General features: G+C 43.7%; 1 protein-coding gene across 1 annotated transcript in view; it reads right to left on the bottom strand.

Annotated features, from left to right (window-relative positions):
- Nucleotides 1–19,182, bottom strand: part of TMEM74 (transmembrane protein 74) — a 60,990-nt gene extending 41,808 nt beyond the window's left edge. Inside the window, exon 1 of the mRNA XM_030190204.1 lies at nucleotides 19,100–19,182. The gene's annotated coding sequence lies outside the window, so the exon portion shown is untranslated. The remainder of the gene's footprint in view (nucleotides 1–19,099) is intronic.
- Between the last annotated feature and the right edge of the window lie 5,692 nt (nucleotides 19,183–24,874).

Raw genomic sequence — 24,874 nt, forward strand, 5'->3', positions numbered from 1 at the left:
AACCTCATACTTGCTATCCACTTATTAGTGCTCATGATTGGATGCTAATGATGAGTAATAGTAAGGTCCAGGAATTCCGACCTGTTTAAGGATTCTGAATACCTACAACCTTAAACAGCTTGCAATCTGAATACTAACCATATATTTGTTGAGCCACCATAACAATGCTTAATCAAAACCACTATTCCTTCCGAGGACCACTGAGATACATACATTAGATTATCTCCCCATGTACTATGCACTAGATACAATAGAAGTCATAGAAAGACCTGAAAGTGTTTATTAGTATGATCCACCTGAAATTGCTATTACCCGTATACCTATACTTCATGGGATTTTGTAAATGAGCTCATGGATTAGTCCCATTCATAAAACCTCTCTCACTACAGGTTTGAGTACGCCTCAAGAGGGGTAACATCAAGATTAAGGCCCAAGGGTTTGGGTAATATAAAGGGAATTCCATATGCCCAAAAATATACCACCTAAGAATGAAGTTTCTTGTCTTGCACCATACCTTCTATCAATTTGTAAGACCAAAACTCCCCCTCTCGTTTGATAGCTTGCCACCTTCTGGAATGGATGATGACGAGCTTGACGAGCTTTGTGTCACCCCTCCTCAGAGGGGGTGACAAGTGGGGAATGTATAATTATACTACAGCAAGATGCCCACTGGAAGGGTGGAAGGCCAGATTTTAGGACACAGGCTGTAAAAATACCAGCTAGGTTTAAGAATCTATGACTGGCTGAGCAAGGACTTGCATTTCCTGTAAGTTAATATGTGTCCCCGCTTGGGATCCATCCACTGGAATAGTGGTGGGTCAATTTACATACCTTAAACAGCCTAAACTGCTAAAAAGTACTGAAATGATTTAATAGTTGAGAATCTGCAAAAAGCAGGTCTGAACAATGAGTCCTGCCACAAATTGGTACAATTTTTAATTCAAATATAGCACCTGTAATGAAAGATCAGATGAATAAAATGGAGCTTATTAGTTTTGGTATACAATGATACAGAGGTAATACAGAGTTCATGAGATGGTATGAAAGGTATTGAGATGGTATGAAAAGTATTGCAGCCGGAAGATGTGAAACTGTTATCTCAACGCTTCCCAAAACATGTTGATAATTAGCAGTAGCTGAGAACGGAAGGAGGTGGGCACATCCGACAGCAGACAGCATGGGAAAGTATGCTCTCAGAAATGCGAAATATTAGCTAGGTATTTCACCATTCACTTCTATGGAGAGGATAGAGTATAAAAGAAGGAAGATTTTGGCTTGGTTAGAGAGTCTTCTCCAAAGCTTCTGTCAGACGGCGAAGCCCTGTGCGGTTGAAATTAGAATCTGATGTCTGTATTTGTATCAACTTGAAGACCTGTGTTTGGGTAAGAAATAAAATGTACCTATCTATCTAAACCTATCTCTGTCTCTATTTTTATTGATTCTATCTTCTCTTTACCTAACATTTAGTCTACAAGGTAGATCACATACGAGTGACACTCAGTCTTTGCAGAAACTTAGACAGATGTTTAATAAGATTTAGGTGGGAACATAAATGGCCCAGAATATACCTAGATCCAGAAAAACAGAAAGCAGTAATTATGGGAATTAGTTTTCAATTACGGCTCCTAATGCCACCCCAGAACAGACCCCCTTATGATTGGGTGACAATGGAGGTTAGAGAAACTATACAGAACCTGATATATGAAATAGGTACTATTAGTCCCCCGTGTGACGGAGTCAGAAAGAGGTCTATAAGAAGAGGCAAGTAAAAACAGTTGCTAACACTGTCAACCAAGTCTTCTGTAGTTGTATCCTTCAATGCTTCCACAGACAATAAAACTCTGGTAAATAATGTTTGTGTGGGTCATTTTCCGTGTTACTTCCCATGATTTCGCAGGCCACATAAAATTCAATGGTGAGCTGCATGCAGGTTGTCCACTCCTGCTTTTCCGGTGTATATATTTTCAATATGAAAACCCTTCACCCACTCCACTGGTTGGTTGCTTTTTTGTTTTTTCTAATTAACCCCGAGGCAGCTTTACTCAATACTATCCTTTCCTCAGTTAATCCCACTTATAAGCCCCTTCTTTAGATCCTCCCTATCATGAGTTTTTCCATCTTAACTATACAAATGAGTTTTAAAAGACTGAAGGAACCAAAAGTGTTCAGGGGAGGGGGGCAAGTTCTGAATGAATGAAAGAAATGAAAATTTACGAGAGGAACACAATCTGAATGCCGGGCATTTGTACACAGGGTAGATAGGACACTTTTTTTTAAAAAATGAAGGACGTGAAAGTATTCCATCTTGGGGGAGGGGTGAGGAGGAAAGCGGTGGGGTATCCGGATACTGGGTGTTAGGGCCACGGGGGTACATAGACTTTTGAAAGCCTTAAGGAACCCAAAGTGTGGGAAGGAGGAGGAAAAGGAGGGGAGGGAACGGGGTGAGGGGCATTAGGAACAGGGGAGGGGGCCCTGTCACACACTCTCATTCTCACACACACACTGTCACACAGACAGTCTCACTCTGTCACACACCCGCACATTCACTCTGACTCTCTCTCTCAAACATACACACTCCCAGGAAAACCTTGCTAGCGCCCGTTTCATTCGTTCCAGAAACGGGCCTTTTTTTACTAGTAATTAAATAATATCACCAGTTCTCAACACTAGGAAGCACTGTCTCCCCCACAGTAATCCCTTCCCAGTCACTGGCTCTACAGAAAGACATGCTGTGATAGCCAGCTCAAATCATATCAATCCTTAATCAATCCAGAGTCAATTAATTTTCTAAGTCATATCACCACTCAGATTCACGATTGCGATTCAGGCCAGAACTCATCCAACGTCCCATAATCCAAATCAAGCACAGCAAAGACCAATTTCTTCAGCTGACAGCGAGACTAAAGGGATCTTCAACTAAAGATCAACACACGTTATCTGCCACTGAAACCATTTTATTCCACTGGGCCCTGCTGTAGATAGCATGCGCTAAACGAGTAAAAAGACCCCCAAACAGAATCATCTATCTCTAAAATCTTTGTATCAGCCCTGTAAAAACTCAAGTTCTAGATTTTATTTCTTTTTTTCTTTCAGAAATATAAAGCTGTAATAGAAGAAATGAATAAGCCTTAACTGGAGTTTGTCATGTAGTTTCATAAAATTAGAGGTAATAAGGCAGATTAATGGGTCCAGGGCTGGTGAAGGCTGCTGCATAACTACCCTACATTGGAAAGCAACTGATATAAATGTTTTAAAAAGTGTTTAAAAAATAAAAAGCAGCCTTTCAATGGAGTTTCAGCAGGATTGGCTCAATTTCATAATGTCATACTATTACTAGAATCCCACACTGTGAAACTAATTAAGATTAAAACCCATGTTCACATTTTTTAATAAGTGAAAGACTTTTTTTAAATTATTTAATCTTTATTGGAACTTTGTAGCTATTTATTTATTTATTTATTGCATTTATACCCCACATTTTCCAACCTAGTGGTAGATTCAATGTGGCTTACAATTAACTTTATAGAAAGGGGTTACATATACAATCAGTGTAGTCTTGGTAGGATCGGTTCAAGATCGTGGATAGGAATGGTGACCTGTTTGCTGGTAGACCAGGGAGGAGTATTTTGAAGAGGTGTGCTTTCAAGTGTTTTCTGAATTGTAGGTAGTTATTAATGGATTTTAGGTTTTTCGGTAAGGAGTTCCAGATTTTGGTGCAGATCTAGTGGTACATTGTGTACGTTGTTTTGTTTTTCAGGCCTTGATAGTTACATATGTCTTTTTTGAAGGGGATATAGCGTAAATGAAGGAACTGAGGCATTGTTTGGACAGAGAATGTGCAAGTGGGACCATAATTAGGTTGAATAATATTGGTGAGAGTGTGGAGCCCTGGAGTACTCTGCATTCTGCTTTATAAGGGTTGGAGATCATAGAGTTTAGTTTCACTTCATAGGATCAGGAGTTCAAGAATCCCCTGAACCACTGAAGCACCTTCCCTCCTATTCCAATTGTTTGTAGGATAGTGTGATCGACCATGTCGAATGCACTATTAGGGCTAAAAGAAACGCCTTCAGAAAATGGAAGAAGGAACCGTCTGAAAATAACAAGAAACAGCATAAGGAGTGTCAAAGCAAATGCAAGGTGCAGATTAAGAAGGCCAAGAGGGAGTATGAAAAAAAGATAGCATTAGAGGCAAAAAAACATAGTAAAAAAAATTTTCGGTATATTAAAAGCAGGATGCTGGCAAAAGAATCGGTTGGGCCGCTGGATGACCGAGGGGTAAAAGGGGCGATCAAGGAAGACAAAGACGTAGCGGAGAGACTGAATGAATTCTTTGCTTCGGTCTTCACCGAGGAAGATTTGGGTGGGATACCGGTGTCGGAAATGGTATTTCAAGCGGACAAGTCGGAGAAACTTACTGACTTCACGGTAAACCTGGAGGACATAATGGGGCAGTTCGGCAAACTGAAGAGTAGCAAATCTCCTGGACCGGATGGTATTCATCCTAGAGTACTGATAGAACTGAAAAACGAGCTTGCGGAGCTACTGCTAGTGATATGCAACTTATCCTTAAAATCGAGCGTGGTACCGGAAGATTGGAGGGTGGCCAATGTAACGCCCATTTTTAAAAAAGGCTCCAGGGGAGATCCGGGAAATTATAGACCGGTGAGTCTGACGTCGGTGCTGGGGAAAATGGTAGAGGCTATTATCAAAAACAAAATTACAGAGCACATCCGAGGACATGGATTACTGAGACCAAGTCAGCATGGCTTTTGTGTGGGGAAATCTTGCCTGACCAATTTACTTCAATTCTTTGAAGGAGTGAACAAACATGTGGACAAAGGGGAGTCGGTTGATATTGTGTATCTGGATTTTCAAAAGGCATTTGACAAGGTACCTCATGAAAGGCTACAGAGGAAATTGGAGGGTCATGGGATAGGAGGAAATGTCCTATTGTGGATTAAAAACTGGTTGAAGGATAGGAAACAGAGAGTGGGGTTAAATGGGCAGTATTCACAATGGAGAAGGGTAGTTAGTGGGGTTCCTCAGGGGTCCGTGCTAGGACCGCTGCTTTTTAATATATTTATAAATGATTTAGAGATGGGAGTAACTAGCGAGGTAATTAAATTTGCTGATGACACAAAGTTATTCAAAGTCGTTAAATCGCGACAGGATTGTGAAAAATTACAAGAGGACCTTACGAGACTGGGAGACTGAGCGGCTAAATGGCAGATGATGTTTAATGTGAGCAAGTGCAAGGTGATGCATGTGGGAAAAAAGAACCCGAATTATAGCTACGTCATGCAAGGTTCCACGTTAGGAGTTACGGACCAAGAAAGGGATCTGGGTGTCGTCGTCGATAACACACTGAAACCTTCTGCTCAGTGTGCTGCTGTGGCTAAGAAAGCGAATAGAATGTTGGGTATTATCAGGAAAGGTATGGAAAACAGGTGTGAGGATGTTATAATGCCGTTGTATCGCTCCATGGTGCGACCGCACCTTGAGTATTGTGTTCAATTCTGGTCGCCGCATCTCAAGAAAGATATAGTAGAATTGGAAAAGGTGCAGCGAAGGGCGACTAAAATGATAGCGGGGATGGGACGACTTCCCTATGAAGAAAGACTAATGAGGCTAGGGCTATACAGCTTGGAGAAGAGATGGCTGAGGGGAGACATGATAGAGGTATATAAAATAATGAGTGGAGTGGAACAGGTGGATGTGAAGCGTCTGTTCACGCTTTCCAAAAATACTAGGACTAGAGGGCATGCGATGAAACTACAGTGTAGTAAATTTAAAACAAATCGGAGAAAATTTTTCTTCACCCAACGTGTAATTAAACTCTGGAATTTGTTGCCGGAGAAAGCGGTGAAGGCGGTTAGCTTAGCAGAGTTTAAAAAGGGGTTGGACGGTTTCCTAAAGGACAAGTCCATAAACCGCTACTAAACGGACTTGGAAAACTCCAAAATTCCAGGAATAACATGTATAGAATGTTTGTACGTTTGGGAAGCTTGCCAGGTGCCCTTGGCCTGGATTGGCCGCTGTCGTGGACAGGATGCTGGGCTCGATGGACCCTTGGTCTTTTCCCAGTATGGCATTACTTATGTACTTATATAATTGTAGTAAAAGGATATTATTCCCGGTTGAGATTTCCTGTTTGAATTTAGCTAAAAGTGTGATTAATACTGTTTCTGTGCTGTGGTGAGTTCTAAAGCCTGATTGGGATTCGAGTAGTATAGAAAACTTGTTGAACTATTCGCTTAGCTGCTTGGCTACGATGCCTTCCATTATTTTAGTTGTTAGTGGTCTGTAGTTTGAGGTATCTAATATTTTTTTGATGTCCTTCGGGATTGGTGTAAGTAGCATGTTGCCCTTTTCCTTTGGGAACTGGCATTCTCAAACCATTAAGCTTATTTAGGAGGTTATTTGGTTAATAAAGCGGTTAGGGGGAGCATTCATGAAATAGTTGGGAAACGTGTCTAGTGTGCAATGTGTGGTCATGAATTTTCTTATCGCTTTTGTTACCATCTCATTAGTAAGTTGTGTGAAGTTTGTCCACGTCCTGTCCACTGCTGATTCTTCTGGGGGGGGGGGGGGGAGTCAAGTTCGTCTATTAGCATTTTGAGGTTAGTGTTGGTCTTTGGTAGACTGTTCCTTAAGTTGATAATTTTCTCTTTGAAAAATTTGGCCATTTCATGTACTGGTGGGGAGTTAACATTTCCTATGGTGAGAGATTTAGTATTTAATAGACTATTTACAATCTTTGTATCTTTGTAATCTGAGCCTATTTTATTCTTTATAGAATTTCCTCTTAACCTGACTGATTCTGTTCTTGTACCTTTTTTGTGCCTTCCTCCAGATGGAAATGGTGGTTTAATTTTAGTTTTTCTTCCAGTTTTGTTCTTGTCTTCCACATTGGGTTTTTAGTTCTTTCAGTGTGTCATCGTACCATGGAACCACTTTCCTTTTCTGTATGTTTTTAGATTTCATGGGGTTTATTTCATTTAATACTGTGGTACACCTTTTGTCCCTTTCTGTTATGAAGCCTATGAAATAAGGTTAAGGTGACCAGAGCTAGTCGTAGATGGTGGACCAGAATTTAGTTGTGTCAACCTTTCCTCGTGTTTTGTGAATGGTTCTTGATTGTGTTGGGGTAGTCCTTGCTCTTTCCAATATAAAATCATGTTTAGTTTTAAGTGGTTGGGCCAGGGAGTCTCTGTCCAACTTTGGTTTTGTGTTGTAAAGTCTGAATCTATATGCTATTAGGTCTAGAGTGTGTTATTTGATATGTGTTGTGGACACTGATGACCATTGGAAGTTCCAGAGCTGTAGAAATTAAGAACAATCCCTGGTGCTTTGTGTTCTGTTTTTCTAAGTATAAATTAATTTCTCCTATTATCACAATTTCTCCAATTGTGTTGTTATGAATTCTGCAATGGGTTCCACTGTGAAGAAGGATCTGTATATGAGTGTGATGCCTCCTCCTTTTTAACTGGTTCTGGTCCAGTATATAATTTTATATCCAGGCGGGATAGGTCTAGGATAATGGGGTCCTCTTTATCATGTATCCACGTTTTGTTCAGGAAGATCAATCCTAGGTCTTCCTCCAGTATCCAGTCTCTGATTGTTTTGGTTATGTTAATTGCTGATCTTGTGTTGATGTATCTCACTGGTATTGGGAGATAATTGTCTTTGGTTATCACAACTTTGGGGATTTTCACTAGTTGGCACCCATTAGGTTTTGGGTTTGGTTGGTCCCATTTTTGGACAATTGTTGTGTATAGGTTGTTGTGGGGTACGTCTCTTCTTCTGTTTGTGTGGTTGTGGATTTTCATCTGTTAGTATAAGGTCTAGCTATGTTTTCTGGAAAAGGTTTTTCTCCTTACTAACTTAAGGTCCCCTTTACTAAGCTATGTTAGGTGTTAATGTGTGCCTAGCACAGCAAAAATGATCTCACACAGGACATGCTAAAGCATTCCACATTGGTTTTGTCATGTATATGTGCTAATCATGCAGTAATCCACTCAGTCTGCTGCCCCTCACTATCTTTCTACCCTCATCTCCCCTTACGTTCCCGCCCATAACCTCCGTTCACAGGATAAATCCCTCCTCTCAGTACCCTTCTCCACCACCGCCAACTCCAGGCTCCGCTCATTCTGCCTCGCCTCACCCTATGCTTGGAACAACTTTCCTGAGCCCTTACGCCAAGCCCCCTCCCTGCCCGTCTTCAAGTCTTTGCTTAAAGCCCACCTCTTCAATGCTGCGTTCGGCATCTAACCCTTACCGTTCAGTGAATCCAGACTGCCCCAATTTGACTGCCCCTATCAGACCGACCGTTCACTTGTCTATTAGATTGTAAGCTCTTTGAGCAGGGACTGTCTCTCTTTGTTAATTGTACAGCGCTGCGTAACCCTAGTAGCGCTCTAGAAATGTTAAGTAGTAGTAGTAACAATTTTTTTTTAATAACCAGTTAGCACATCTACATTATGTAGGAACCTTTACTGTGTATAAAATAAGAGGCAGTAAGTGTTAAAAATGGCCACTCACTAATGGCAATATTAGCACATGCATGGCTATTAATGCAAAAAATAGAAAATGGGGGTTTTAATGGCTGCAGTAAAACTGGTCTTAGTGTCTAGGAAACACCTGTATAAGGGCCGCTAAGGCCTACTTTTAACGCAGCTTAGTAAAAAGACCCCTTAGCTTTTTCAATGCTGCAAGAAAGAAAACTGCTGATGAGTGGGATGATCTGTCTAAAATCAAGTGAAGAACCTGCTAGGATCTAAAACTGTGATATCAAATCTTGTTAATCACCCCATAATCCCAGGCCTGGATTGAGGCATAGGCAATGGTTCAAAGAAACACATTTTGAAGACACCAGATACCGAGGTCAAAGAGGAGCCTGTTCCTGCTAACTTCAGGGCACTGTTTCCCAAACCTGTCTTAGGGCAGGGAACCGCAGGCAGTCAAGTTTTCTGGATATCCATATTGAATATGCATGAGAGAAATCTGCATGCAATGCAAGCAGGGCATGCAAATCAATCTCATGAATATTCACTGCAGACATCCAGGAAACCTGACTGGCAGGGGTTCCCCCAGGACAAGTTTCAGAACCCCTGCTTCAGGGATATGTGCTGCCTCAAAAGGGTACCACTGTGCCTTATGGCCTTCCTCTGCTCCTCCTCTGGCTCTCCAATCTTTGTGCCTTTAGACACCTCACACCCCCTTCCCTCCTTTGTGGTATCTGCTGTCTGGTCCTGCCCATGGATATGGTAGTCTTAAGTGCAGTCTCAAACAAACCTATTTAAAGAAATTTGAAGAAAAAATATTAAATTACAAAATAATAACACAACAGAATTCAATTTTCACACAGCAGCTTTTTAAATGTATATAGCTGAACATATCCTTAGAAGCAACGTAGTGAGATGCATTGCAGAATTCTATGCAATGTGTCAGATTAAGTTGTCAATTAGCATGAATTAACATGCAGATATCGTACCAAGGAAATGAGGTTAACAGCAGGAAAATTACATTCATTCATAGTATTCTCATCCATTCAGGAAACAAAGAAGAAACATTAAGGATTTGATTCACCCATATCGAGGCTGACAATGCAGTGGCATACCTAGCTTGTTCACCACCTGGGGTGGGTCACCTCTGCCCCCCCCCCAATGCATCAGCCCCTGAAGCGCTACTCCCCGAAGTGCATCACACCTACCTAACGAGGGGGTGTACGGAGCAGACGCGCAGCTCTCTCAGCTCTGCCGGTCCCATGCCCCGGAACAGGAAGTAAAGTCAGAGGGGTCAGGGGATGGCAGAGCCAACAGCTGCACGCCTGCTCTGCACACCCTCATGCTGCCTGCACCTGTGGCGGACCGCCTCCTCCTCCCTGCCTTTGGTATGCTACTGTGGTACTTTGCCACAGACACCTCGTGCAATCACAAAGGTCTTTCTCAAGACCAGTCTCACTCACAAAAGTGAGCTCTCTATTTCTGGATTTAAACAGTGTTTTCAACACAACACTTTATGACCCCTGAAGCAGGTACACAAAGGAGCCAGTGCCAGCAGGGTTCCCAAGTCTTGATGGTAGATGAGACGACCCATGCAGTGGGAAGCAGAACAGGATGTGCTCAGGCCAAAAGTGTTTGATTCTTTTTCAATTCATTTGGCTTTTGTCCCAATTTTGGGACATTTTGTCAGCTTATTGCACACATTCTTTTTTTAATCATTTCTAAGCCTGTATGAGAACTTTTTAATCTAACAAAGTGATTGTACGGGTTAATGCACACAATTTTGTGCATACTTAGATATGGTTTTGCTAAACTGCTATAAAAAATGGCTTTAAAGTGGCCTTATGCAGATTTCTCCTGCCCCTGTTGCAGTGGCGGTCCTAGGGGGGCTGACACCAGGGGCGGATCGCCAATGTGCCCCGCCCCCCCCCCCGGGTGCAGCGCCCCCCCCCCCCCCCCCCGGAACAGCGCAACGCCCCCCCCCGGTGAAAGAATCCCCCCCGGGTGTACGCCGCTGGGGGGGGGTGCCACGCGCCTGCCGGCTCTTCGTTTTCATGCTCCCTCTGCCCCAGAACAGGAAGTAACCTGTTCCAGGGCAGAGAGAGCATGAAAACGAAGAGCTGACAGGCGCGCGGCACCCCCCAGCGGTGTGCACCCGGGGCGGACCGCCCCCACCGCCTCCCCTTGGTACTCCACTGCCCTGTTGCTGCCGCTGCTGCCTCCCCTCCCACATTAAAGTATACCTTTGCTGGCAGGGATGCTAAGCCCCGCCATCTGAAGAGGTCTCTTCGTCAGTCCTGCCCCTGCTGCCAGAGCAACACTTAAGTAGGCGATGCACTTCAGCTGCTGACATTGGCACTCCTGTGTGTGATCAGTTCAGTCGCTGAACTGAGCACGGACGAGAGAGCTGGCATTGGCGTCTTAAGCGTGCCTGCTGACTTAAGTGCTGCTCTGACAGCGCAGGTGGGACTCACAAGGTGACCTCTTTGGCAGAGGGGGCCCGAGCTGAAGGTAAGGGGGCCCTGGCCCCCCAAGGTTCCCTGTGGCTATGCCACAGTTGTTAATGCCGTTTGTACCACAGCCATAACATTGCCAATTTTCTCATTTTTGTATGAATGACTATGCGCTAATGTTGCCATTAGTGCACAGCCATTTTTAAAAAGTTACCATGTGAGTACTTACCACCAGTGGCGTAGCTACGTGGGGCCACGGGGGCCTGACCTGCAAGGTTCGTTCTGTTTCTGTGAGTCTTACATCCTGCACGTACAATGTGCAGGACGTCAAACAGAACAAAGCCTTGCGCTGGAAGAAGAGGACCTCGGCTGGCGGGGGTTGGGGTCCTCCTGAGGCAATGGAGGGTTAAGTGATTTGCCCAAGATCACAAGGAGCATCAGTCAGCCACCTCTGGATTGCAAGACCAGTGCTCTAACCACTAGGCCACTCCTCTACTCTAATGTAGATGCGCTGATTAGCACAGGAATGCCCATTCTCTGCCCCTGATAGGTTGTCTCCAAAAAATTAAAAATATATTTTTTTAGCATATAGTTAGCACGCATGCATTTGGCAGTTACTAGAGGATGCCTGAGTGTGTCTCTTAGTATGACATTTTAAGCTGTATTAGGTGTGTGTTACTGCCTAATGCAGCTTAGTAAAAGGGCCCCTTGAATGGTTAAGGAACATTAGTGAAGTGAATGCATATCCTAACAAGAGAGGGGTTGAAGAAAGAAAGGGGCTGAGAAATGGGAGGGGGACAATTTAAAATGATAGGGAGCTAGGAGAGGAAAGGGGAAGGAGGACTAGCAGTAACTCACACACTTCACATACTTGGACACACCACACCCTGTCACTCACTGCCCGTGCAGTCACACACACAGATACCCATCTGCTCACACATAGGTAGTGGATGCAAAATGATCCCAGCTACTCACTTGTAGACACCCACCCATCCCCACCTCCCTATCCACCACAGCCCTTACCTCCATCCTACCTTCCAGTGATTTACCTCATTCAAGCCTATTTTCGAAATTTTGTCTCGCAAATCTTACATAGAGAAATACACCTATGGGTCATGCACTTTCTAACTTGTTACTCTCTACATAGTAACATAGTAGATGATAGCAGAAAAAGACCTGCACGGTCCATCCAGTCTGCCCAACAAGATAAACTCATATGTGCTACTTTTTGTGTATACCCTACCTTAATTTGTACCTGTCCTCTTCTGGCCACAGACCGTATAAGTCTGCCCAGCACTATCCCCGCCTCCCAACCACCAGCCCCGCTTCCCACCACCGGCTCTGGCACAGACCGTATAAGTCTGCCCAGCATTATCCCCGCCTCCCAACCACCAGCCCCGCCTCCCACCACCGGCTCTGGCACAGACCGTATAAGTCTGCCCAGCACTATCCCCGCCTCCCAACCACCAGTCCCGCCTCCCACCACCAGCTCTGCCACCCAATTTCGGCTAAGCTCCTGAGGATCCATTCCTTCTGAACAGGATTCCTTTATTCCTCTAGTCTCACAGTAAAAATGTTGGCCTACAAACAGGACATCTCTTGTTGATCACCAAAGAATGAAACTTAAAAAAATAAAATAAAACAACCAAAATCCTATACCTCCAACGTTTTCTATACTGCTTCTTTTTTACACTGATGTGTAAAAAACACAAATAATACAACATCAATATTGCTCAGTCCCCTTTCATTCTTGAGGTAAAATGCCTTTCTCCTAGCTATTGACTTTCTTAGCATTATGGAGCTACTGTCAATTACTCTGGGTGCTGCTCTACTTAGAAACGTCTGCTGGCAGCATTCCAAAATGTTGTCGTCTCACTACAGCGCAAAGGGCTGAAGAATGATCCCAGGGCAGGAAATTTGAAATGAGACACTGGCTTGCACATAAGAAACAACAACAATAACAACAACAACAAAATATATAGTAAAATGTGTGGAAAGGATAGAGCCAGGAAATAATTATGACATTATGAACAAAACAATACATGCCTTCATTTTTGCTTCTTTACAGATGGCAGAATGAGAAGATACACCCAGTTCCAACCACTGGAAAGTAAACATGTTATGAGGATACTTTTATGTCATTTTTATGCATAAGATATTGTTTTAGGGGCATAAATGGGCTCAAATTGAGGTCACACCAGTGTGAATTTTTAAAGCAGGAATTCTCAGAGGATGTAGGGCCGAGCATTGGTGGTCATGATTTTATACATATATTTTATAAAATCCATGTTAACATTTACATAATAATATAGTAAGTGATGGAGGAGTGGCCTAGTGGTTAGAGTGGGGAACTGGGTTCAATTCCCACTGCAGGCACAGGCAGCTCCTTGTGACTCTAGGCAATTCACTTAACCCTCCATTGCCCCAGGTACAAATAAGTTCCTGTGTATAATATGTAAGCCACATTGAGCCTGCTGTGAGTGGGAAAGCACAGGGTACAAATGTAATAATAAATAAATAAAATGCCATATAAAGACCTGAATGGTCCGTCCAGTCTGCCCCACAGTCACATTCATTATCAATTCAAGATTAAATCAGCAATGAATGTGAGATTATATATTTGATCCTGGTCTTTCTTTGGTGTTTCTGGGACATAGACCGTAGAAGTCCGCCCGGCTCTGACCTTATGTTCCGACTACTGGAGTTGCCGTCAAAGCCCACTCCACCCAATCCGAATCTGTCATGTCATTTGCAGGACACAGACCGTAAAAGTCTGCCCAGCACTGTCCTCATGTTCCAAATTACTGGAGTCTCTGTCGAAGCCCTCTCCAGCCCATCCTCATCTGGATTGCTATAAGTGGGACTCAGACCGTACAAGCCAGCCCAGCACCGGCATTAGTTTCTACAGCCACAGTTGACATCTAAGCACCACTTGACATGCAAACGCATATGCAACCCTTTAAGTTTTGTTTTATATACAATTCATTTTCTAATTAGAGATCTTCTGTGTTCATCCCACACCTTTTTGAATCCTGCTGCTGTTTTTTCTCCACCACCTGCCTTAGGAGGACATTCCAGGCATCAACCACCTGCTCTTGAGTGGCATAGGACTAAATTCTATAAAGAGCAATAGATCGAGGCCAAAAAAATACTTAGCGCTATTCTATAAACAGTGCTTAAAGTTAGGTGTCGTTACAGAATAGCACTTAGTGTTGGGAACCATGACTACATTTAGGCATGACCATTTAAACCAACAAAACCTTGGTGTAAATCCCCATATCTAAATTAGACGTAGATCCCCAATATTCTATAACAATGCACATAAATTATTATGGGATCGCCCACTATCCGCCCATCACCTTCCCATGGCCACACCCCCTTTTGGGCCCGCATGTAAAATGTACACGTGCAAATTTTCATTCAATCCAATTAGCACCAATACTTGCTTGTTAAGAAGCCAATTATTGGGGAATGAGGGGAAAAGCAGCCACAGGGCAGGCAATGCGGCGAGAACAGCGCTGGAGGAAGCCAGCCAAGGTATGTGGAGTTGCAGCGGGGGCAGGGAGGTAGGGCAAAATGTGCTCCCCCCACACACACTTTGGGCTCCGCCCCCTCACACAAACACACACACACACAATTTTTGTAGTCTGGCTGCACAGCAGTCTGGGGGGCGTGGCAGCGGCGGCACTGTCCCGGGCCTGGCCTGGTTCTGAAGTACCAACTTGCATGTATCAGTGCTGACACTTAGGCCTATGTTACCTAGTTGCCTTTGCTGATGTTTTAGCCATTCACATTTGTAAAATAGTTTCTCCCTCCCCCCCCCCCCCCCCCCCCCCCCCCCCCCCCCCGTACATACGTAGCCAGTACATACCTGCATTTATTTTAGAAATGGCTCTACATCTACAGACAACTTTCTCTGAGAAGAAGCTGATTGGCTTGAATAAATCCTTTATGTATACACGTGGTTATAAAAACAAGTTAATCCACAGAGAGAACAAAGAAACAGCCAACCGATCAGCAAGCAACACCTTGCTGATCAGTTGGCTGTTTCTTTGTTGTGTCTGTGGATTAACTTGTTTTTATAACCACGTGTATACATAAAGGATTTATTCAAGCCAATCGGCTTCTTCTTGGAGAAAGTTGTTTGTGACCCCTGAGGCAGGCGCTTTGGCGCCGAAACACGGACCGTGTCAGGTCCTTGATATGAATATTCTGAATAAGCTGTTTCTTGATATTATCTCCGTATTGGTTTGCACATTTGTCAGCCTCTACTTTTGCTGTTTTGCTTTGATTCTCTGTGGAGGCTCCTCCTGTTTTCTTGGATTTGCTCTACATCTACAGATCCATTTCTAAAATTCTACCGGAACTGCACTTGACCTAGATATCTCAGTTCCGATTTCTCTGTTCTGTCTAACCCAGCGATTCTCAGCTCTTTCTTCTGTTGCGATACACCTGACAGACATTGTGACATATGTGACATATTGAACGCTATAATTCATATCTGAAGAAAGCATGTCTAAATATTTCAACATTTAGCTGTAAGTTTAGTATGTTTTTGCCCATTCCATATCAAAAAAACTTTATGCAACACATCAGTTCCAGATTTCTCACTTGCCATACAACAAAACAAACATATATTCAAATTCTGGTATCATCTCAGTAGCAAATACAAAATCGCAAATGGGGCATTCATTCAATTACCCACATACACTAGCTGAGAAAACATGAATGAATAAGATGCATCAATATTAAACTCTTCCTAAAAAAATTCAAAACGTGGAGGAAAAGAGCTCAGACCCAGCCTGTGGACTCTTATCCACTGCAGATGCTTATAGACGTCCAGATAATCATTGGCCAAAAACCTCCATTAACACTTTATGGAACTATATTTTCCTTATTTTTCAACTTTTTTTTCTTAGAATCATACATGTTATTTTGACTAGAATTGCTTTTTCATGAAAATGTCTTATATTAGTTAAAGTGAAAATAAATCAAAAATTGAAAAAATAGTACAATCAAGTGTTAATGGAGGTTTTTGATTAGGATGTCTGTTGAGACTATAATCATCTTTGGTAAGAGTCCACAGAGTGGTTCTGAAGTCTTTTCCTCTGCTTTTTGAATTTTTAGGAGAGTATAATACTGATGCACCTTATTCATTCATCTTTTTCCAAGTTAGTGTATCACCTCAGTAACAACAGCACACAATCTCTCCACTGCCAGATACTGTGAAGCAACACAAAAACCCGTAAATATGCTACTCAGACAGGGCCGTCAAGAGGGGGGCAGGGGGGACAAAATTCCCCGGGCCCGGGCCTCCAAGGGGGGCCCGGCGCCACAGTCCCCTCCACCCGCTCCCCTCTGTCCACCACCGGGCTGGGCCCCCCTGAATTCAAATTATAGCGCCTCACCTCGACCTCGCTCCATGTGAAAGAAGCGCAGCAGCAGCGGCAGTCTGCAGATCGCCTCCCTTCGGGCCTTCCCTCCCTGTGTCCCGCCCTTGTCTGATGTAACTTGTGCGAGGGCGGGACACAGGGAGGGAAGGCCCGAAGGGAAGCGATCTGTGGACTGCCACTGCTGCGCTTCTTTCACACGGAGCGAGGTTGAGGTGAGGCGCTATGATTTAAATTCAGGGGGGCCCGGCTCGGGTGGAGGGGGGCAGCGGGGGCGGGTCCCCGGGGGCAGCCTTGCCCCGTGCCCGGCCTAGTCTCTCGGTGGCCCTGTACTCAGAAACTATATAGCAAACAGAACCTATGGACAGCAGACCTGCAACATTTTCAGTTGAGGCTGTTGGCAGAAGTTATTATTCAGAGGCTGTGGGGAAGCAGAAATAGGGACCAATTATGGGCATTTCAAGGACCTGGCTCTCAAGATGGTTGATCTTCCCAGCTTGCAGGCACTGATGGTTGTTTAGCAAACACAGGCTTGCTGTCTACACCACGTTTTTTGACAGTTCTCCCACCTCTTGAGGACACACTGGTTGAGAATCACTGATCTAACTTATGCTCCCTGTTTATTAACTTACTCATTTTCTGGTTTTCCTTGTATTTTTAAGGAATTAAGCAGGTAAACACTGGTGAAGCTGCTAAGCATCTACTGAGTTTTGTCTCCGAAGCCTTGCTCAGGCAGGGCTGGTAGATGCATTAGGAATGCCTTCCTGCATCAGCTTTGCTCTTATCTACAAACTGCCATATATCATTAGCAGAAAGACTCTGGGAGATGAGAACACAGAACTGGGGTGGTCTGTGTCTTTGGTACTATGGGTATGTACAAAATGAAGCAAGGGTAGCAATGCAAGGTGTGAAATGAATGAATGAACTCTCATTATTTAACTGTATTACATTTCACTTACTTCTAACAATCTCAACTGCAGTATTTAGTTACTTGCTATTTGTAACAATTGTTTGATGTACTAATGCTGTTACTTTTGCTATAGGGTGCCGAAATTTCACTGTATGCTACTAATGTGTGTGTTGTTACTTGTAAATTTTCGTTTATCGTAAACCATTTTGCAGCCCAAGGTGAAATTGGTAGACATAAATGTACAAATAAACATCTGAAAAGGAATTTCAGTCACCTCCTTTTTTTCAGTCTAGCCTTTCCTTAGTAAAAAAAAAAAAAAAAAAAAAGTATTGAATGCAGAAAATGCCTAGGACCCGCTTTTCTTGAGAAGAGAGCTTTTTATATTATTGCCGTGCACTTAATATTTAAAGTTTGTTTCTGCTTCCAAATGTCTCTGTAGGAAGTCTCTAGATTTACTGCATCTACAGTTTCTCTGATGTTTTAAGCAGCAGGAGATATCTATAAACTATCATGTATCTATTCTTTGTTCATCCCCCCCCCCCCCTCCCTGAATAGTTACATATGCCATATTCAGGATTCTAACCTGCTAGTAAAAAAAAAAAAAAATCTGCCTTCAAAAAAGTTATTCATGATCTGGCTTCTCCGTACTGACATGGTGCAGCTGAGCCCCTGCACTTATCTAAGGCCCTTGGGATGGAAAAAAATTGTTAGAGAACGTTATAGCAATAAACATAAAACCAAAGACAATTCATCAGCCAAAGGAAGGGCAAGATTGGAGACAAATGTCAGTGAAAGTACAGTGCATGTTTTGTGCCGTTTCCAGAAAGTCTTCTCCTATTTAAAGTACTGTCAGGTCAGATTCTTTAACCCACTGGCCTTATCAATGATTCACTGCTTCTGTTGTCGTCTATTGCTCCTGACTCTACTGCATGACAAGGAAGCAGAGCAGCAGGTTGCAAGTACAGCACAACGAAAACACGATCTATTTAAATAACAGGACGTCTCTGGTTATTCCATCATAACAAATCTAATTGGTTTGATCAAGCTCTTAAAGCCTCTTTAAAAAAAATAGTGGGTCTAATTAACTTTTGACATCAAATATCCAATCAGGTAGTAATAAGATAAACAGGATGGCCATCGCATGCAAGAACAACCATTAGTCTTGGGGGGGGGGGGGGGGGGGGGGGGGGGGATGGTAAAGACCAGTTCTTTGCTTCCTGTCAGAAATGAATGGGCTCTGATGCACATTTCATTCAGGAAAAGCATCCATTACTTCCCCAGTAACCTAAACTGGATGAGCACTGCATTGTCTCTACAGAAACCTGATCATCCTAGGGGGGGAGAAGGCAGTTCTTTTTACCAGTAGACTGCATGTTTGCTTAAGGGCATTTCTAATTATTACCACCCAAAGACATCCGTATGCACTTTTTCCATCAATTAATTTAAAGCACAAAGTTGGGGCGAGAAGCTCTGCTGCAGCAGGCGATTTCTGCTTTACATTAAGCAACACATGTTCGCTCGCAAGTTAAAAACACAGAAACACTGTAAATATCCAGCATATATCAGGACTGTTGTAAAGCAGAAAGGGATTTTGCAAATACAGATTTTTCTCCATGCAATATATATATATTTACATATTTTTCATTTTGACTTACACATCTTTACAGTCATATTTTCAACCAGAAACGAACCTTCAAGAGTATTTTTTTATTCATCTTTAGGATTCTTTTTCTTCTACTAGTGCGCATAGAAAGATAATTCTCATGCAGTGCTTGAGAATCTATTTCACCTCTTATACTGCTAAGCATTTTCATCATGAGTGTGTCCAGAACTACGTACCTTTTTAGCTATTCCTGCACTCATTCAGCGGATGATGGGGTCGGTCTGCAATGTGAAAGTCTCAGAAAGCAAAGCACTTGTAGACCTTGTTGCCGAGTCGTCGTTCTCGTTTGGGCAGGACACGGCTGGGAGGGGCCGTCGGCGCGTTATCCTGGGAGTTGTAGTGTTTAGTCAGTGAAAAGGGCTGGGCTTTTTCCTGTAAGGAAGGAGAAGCATAGCTGAGGGAGATCTGCTAAGCCTGAGATTGATTTTCCTCAGTTTCTGTCTATTTACAAAGGATACTGCTGAGGGTTGAAGCAGGATAGGAAAACGTTATGGTAGAGCATTCATTGTAGCTCATTAGGCATGATCATTTTCTGGAGGGACAGACACGTTCAAACTAAAATCTCTTTTTTTTTTTTTTTAATCTTTGCAATCAAGCGAGTAAACATTCTTAAGTTGCTGCTGAGGGCATATTGAAAATGTACTTTTCTGATAAAGATGACAGAGATGGAAATAAAAATATAGCTTTTGGGAAATTTTCTTTTTAATGCCTAATGGCTTAAGATTTCCTAAAAGTGGAACATTTGCTTTGCACCACCTGTCTCTTCATGTACAAGCAAATAGAGCTGCATCTCATTAACTACAGCCCACTATTAGAAGCAGGGGCATAGCCAGACCTCGTGGTGGAAGGGGGCCAGAGCCCGACGTGGGGGGGCATATTTTAGTCTGCCGCCCTGCTGCCATCGCCTCGCAACTCCCCACAGCAGCAGATACCTTGGCTGGCGGGGGGGGGGGGGGTCCCCAACCCCTGCCAGCTGACGCCTTCTCCAGTGCCAGTCTCCAACACCACCGCATTCCCTGCCCTGCTCTCTCTTCCTCCTCACATCCTGCACGCTCCTTTAAGTGAAACTGAGCATGCTCAATTTCACTAAAAGAAGAGTGCAGGACGTAAGGAGGAAGAGAGAGCAGGGCTGGGAACACGACGGCGCCAGAGACCGGTGCCGGGGGTTTTAGCTGGCAGGGGTTGAGGACCCCTGCCAGCAAAAACAGGGGCCCAGATGAAATTTTGGGGGGTCCAGGCCCCCGTGGCCCTACCTAACTATGCCACTGATTAGAAAGCAAGCATGGATATTGACAGGATCATGCTGGTATGGATACAGGTGCTGTATGTTTATTTAAGCTGACTCAACATGGAACTATGTTTTGGCACATGTGTGCCTGCCTCAAGAGTCTTGATATATATGTCTGATGATGCTTCTTGCAAAAAGAGCATAAGCTGGTCTTTACATAGTAACATAGTAACATAGTAACATAGTAGATGACGGCAGAAAAAGACCTGCACGGTCCATCCAGTCTGCCCAACAAGACAACTCATGTTTGCTACTTTTGTGTATACCCTACTTTGATTTGTACCTGTGCTCTTCAGGGCACAGACTGTATAAGTCTGCCCAGCACTAGCCCCGCCTCCCAACCACCAGCCCCGCCTCCCAACCACCGGCTCTGGCACAGACTGTATAAGTCTGCCCAGCACTATCCCCGCCTCCCACCACCGGCTCTGGCACAGACCGTATAAGTCTGCCCAGCACTATCCCTGCCTCCCAACCTCCAGTCCCGCCTCCCACCACTGGCTCTGGCACAGACCGTATAAGTCTGCCCCGCACTATCCCCGCCTCCCAACCTCCAGCCCCGCCTCCCACTACCAGCTCTGCTATCCAATCTCGGTTAAGCTCCTGAGGATCCTTTCCTTCTGAACAGGATTCCTTTATGTTTATCCCACGCATGTTTGAATTCCGTTACCGTTTTCCTCTCCACCACCTCCCGCGGGAGGGCATTCCAAGCATCCACCACTCTCTCCGTGAAGAAATACTTCCTGACATTTTTCTTGAGTCTGCCCCCCTTCAATCTCATTTCATGTCCTCTCGTTCTACCGCCTTCGTATCTCCGGAAAAGGTTCGTTTGCGGATTAATACCTTTCAAATATTTGAACGTCTGTATTATATCACCCCTGTTTCTCCTTTCCTCCAGGGTATACATGTTCAGGTCAGCAAGTCTCTCCTCATACGCAAATCCCATACCATTCTCGTAGCTTTTCTTTGTACCGCTTCAATTCTTTTTACATCCTTAGCAAGATACGGCCTCCAAAACTGAACACAATACTCTAGATGGGGCCTCACCAACGACTTATACAGAGGCATCAACACCCCCTTTCTTCTGCTGGTCACACCTCTCTCTATACAGCCCAACAACCTTCTAGATACAGCCACCGCCTTGTCACACTGTTTCGTCACCTTCAAATCCTCAGATACTATCACCCCAAGGTCCCTCTCCCCATCTGAACCTATCAGACTCTCGCCACCTAACACATACGTCTCCCGTGGATTTCTATTCCCTAAGTGCATCACTTTGCATTTCTTCGCATTGAATTTTAATTGCCAGACCTTAGACCATTGTTCTAGCTTCTTCAAATCCTTTTTCATGTTTTCCACTCCCTCCGGGGTGTCCACTCTGTTACAGATCTTAGTATCATCCGCAAATAGGCAAACTTTACCTTCTAACCCTTCGGCAAGGTCACTCACAAATATATTGAACAGAATCGGCCCCAGCACTGATCCTTGAGGCACTCCACTACTCACCTTTCCCTCCTCCAAGCTAACTCCATTCACCAGCACCCTCTGGCGTCTGTCCATCAACCAGTTCCTAATACAGTTCACCACTTTAGGTCCTATCTTCAGCCCATCCAGTTTATTTAAAAGCCTCCTGTGGGGAACCGTGTCAAAAGCTTTGCTGAAATCTAAGTAGATTACGTCCATAGCTCGTCCCTGATTCAATTCTCCTGTCACCCAATCAAAAAACTCAATGAGATTCGTTTGGCACGATTTCCCTTTGGTAAAACCATGTTGTCTTGGATCTTGCAACTTATTGGCTTCCAGGAAATTCACTATCCTTTCCTTCAGCATCGCTTCCATTACTTTTCCAATAACCGAAGTGAGGCTTACCGGCCTGTAGTTTCCAGCTACTTCCCTATCACCACTTTTGTGAAGAGGGACCACCTCCGCCGTTCTCCAATCCCTCGGAACATCTCCTGTCTCCAAGGATTTATTAAACAAATCTTTAAGAGGACCCGCCAGGACCTCTCTGAGCTCCCTTAATATCCTGGGGTGGATCCCGTCCGGTCCCATGGCTTTGTCCACCTTTAGCTTTACAAGTTGTTCATACACACTCTCTTCTGTAAATGATGCTGTATCCACTCCACTATCATTTGTACTTTTTCCAGTCCATCGCGGTCCTGCTCCAGGATTTTCTTCTGTGAAAACAGAACAAAAGTATCTATTTAGCAAAAAGGCCATTTGGTAAAAGAAATAATTGTTAACTAGCAGGTGAAATATCGATATCGTGCTGAAAAGCACTGGGGGGAGGGGTGAAGGGAAACAAGTCATATTGGTAGTGAGAGACTTTTCAGCATTAGTACCTGCATATGCCAGAACATGGCTCTGTGTCGAGTCCGCTTAAATAAAAATCCACAATGCCATTCTGGCTTCAAGAGTCTGTTCTTGAAGAGCCTGATCCAGTTCCCGCTCCTTGTTTTTTGATTCTATCCACCCCATGGGAGCTTTGTGTTCTTTCCACTTTTGGTGGTTGTTTTGTATAGATGCTGTATCACACAAGGGCCCTTGACTCCACATGCAACGGCTCTATAACTCCAAAAAGTTTGATCACATTAGAGCTGGCTGCTAGTGGCATAACTGGTAAACTGTTAGATCTGACCCAAAATCTCAGGCAATTTCCCCAGATCTTTCCAGGTGGGTGAGAAGACAGGACTGCAGAAGCAATCAGGACTCTGAAAAACACATATAGAAAACAAACTGGCTTGGATGGTAAGTGTTAGGGGACAGTGTGCCTGCCCCAATGTTGCAGGTACTAATGTTAAATAGTATCTCACCACCAATATGAGGAGCCTTTTTACTAAGCTGCGTAAACGTCTACTTGTGCCCAACACACGTTAATTTGGAGTTACCGCCTGGCTACCATGTGGTTCTTACAGTAATTTCATTTTTGGCACACATAGGCCATTACCGTCCGGTTACCACACGAGACTTTACTACTAGGTCTATGGCTGGTGATAAGGTGTCAGACCCAAAATGGCCAAGTTACAATTTTTATTTTGCCACACGTCCATTTTCAGCAAAAATTTTAAAAGGCATTTTTTGCAGACACACTGAAAAATGGATCTTCGTGCACCCAAAATACACGCCACACTACCGCAGGCCATTTTTCAGTGTAGCTTAGTAAAAGGACCCCTGACTTTCTTCCATTCACCCCTCCCCCCCCCCCACCTAGTGCTACACTGATGCTTGGAAGACTCAATGAACTGCTCTGATCCCATAATTACTGTCTCCTTTATTTGGGGTAGCAATATTTTTGTCCCAAAAGAATGCTTTAGTTCACTATCTCTCTATATAAAAAGCAACACCAACGTTCTATGAAGCCTCCAGCCGGAAGTGTGAAGGGGGCGAGATATCCGGTTTCCCTATGAGTGTCTGCCCCGCCCTCTCTGTAACACAGTCAGTGAAGGAAAACGGCAGAGCACGAAATCAAATCGCTGGCTCTGTAACAGTGAAGGACTCAGAGGGGGGAGGGGAGAGAGGCCAGAGGGCAGGGACACACACACTCCCATATGCACACAGAAGAAAACATTGCTAGCCCCCGTTTCATTTGCATCAGAAATGGGGCTTTTTTGCTAGTATACAATATTTAAAAAAACAATTAAAATATTAAATGTATGTACATATTTGGGCAGTTCAGGGCACACAGAGTTCCAAAAGATTTAACTGGCTAACTTTGGTAGTTGGTTAAATCTAACTGGATAAACATGCATCACCCTTCATCAAACTGGCTAAATTTGTCCTGCTAAATGCACAAGATGAACAACATAAACATCTAGATTCAATTCAGCTGTGGCTGGATAGATCTATAGGTGTAAATTCCAGGAAACAAAAAGGCAATCAGTTCACATGCACCAGACCAACAAAAAAGGGAGGAGACAATGCAAAAAGGTCTAAAATAGTATTTATTAGGGTAGCAACAATACAGAAGCCACCAGATATAAAAGCATTTCACCAGCCGGGATCGGCACCTGGTCGGTTAAATGCCCCATAACCGGCTATCCACAAATTTTCAGTGGGACATGGCTGGCCATGATAAGGTAGATATAATAGGTATCTCAAAAACTTGGTGGAAAGAGGACAACCAATGGGACATTGTGTTAATAGGGTACAAACTGTATCACAATGATAGAGAGGATCAAATTGGAGGGAGGATTACGCTATATGTTAACAAGGGAATTGAGTCAAATAAAATAATCATTCCACATGAAACAGCAGCATGGGATCATTATGGAGAGAAATTCCATGTATGAAGGGAAGGAGTATACTGGTAGGGGTGTACTACCGTCTGCCGGGACAGAGCAAACAGAAAGATTAAGAAATGTTTACAGAGATTAGGAAAACTGTTAAATTGAACCACAATATAATAATGGATGATTTCTATTACCCCAATATTGACTGGATAAATATTATATCAAGGAGTGTCAGGGAGATAAAATTTCTAGATGTACTAAACGACTGCTTCTTGGAGCAACTGGTCCAGGAGTCGACGAGAGGGGGAGCCATTTTGGATCTGGTCCTTGGTGGCGTGCAGGTTATAGTGCAAGAGGTGATGGTGTTGGGTCCCATGGGAAACGGTGATCATAACACGATCAAGTTTGAACTACTATCTGGGATGAAAACGCAAAGG

The sequence above is a fragment of the Microcaecilia unicolor genome, chromosome 1 (genome assembly GCF_901765095.1).
Source record: "Microcaecilia unicolor chromosome 1, aMicUni1.1, whole genome shotgun sequence".
NCBI classification, from domain to species: domain Eukaryota; kingdom Metazoa; phylum Chordata; class Amphibia; order Gymnophiona; family Siphonopidae; genus Microcaecilia; species Microcaecilia unicolor.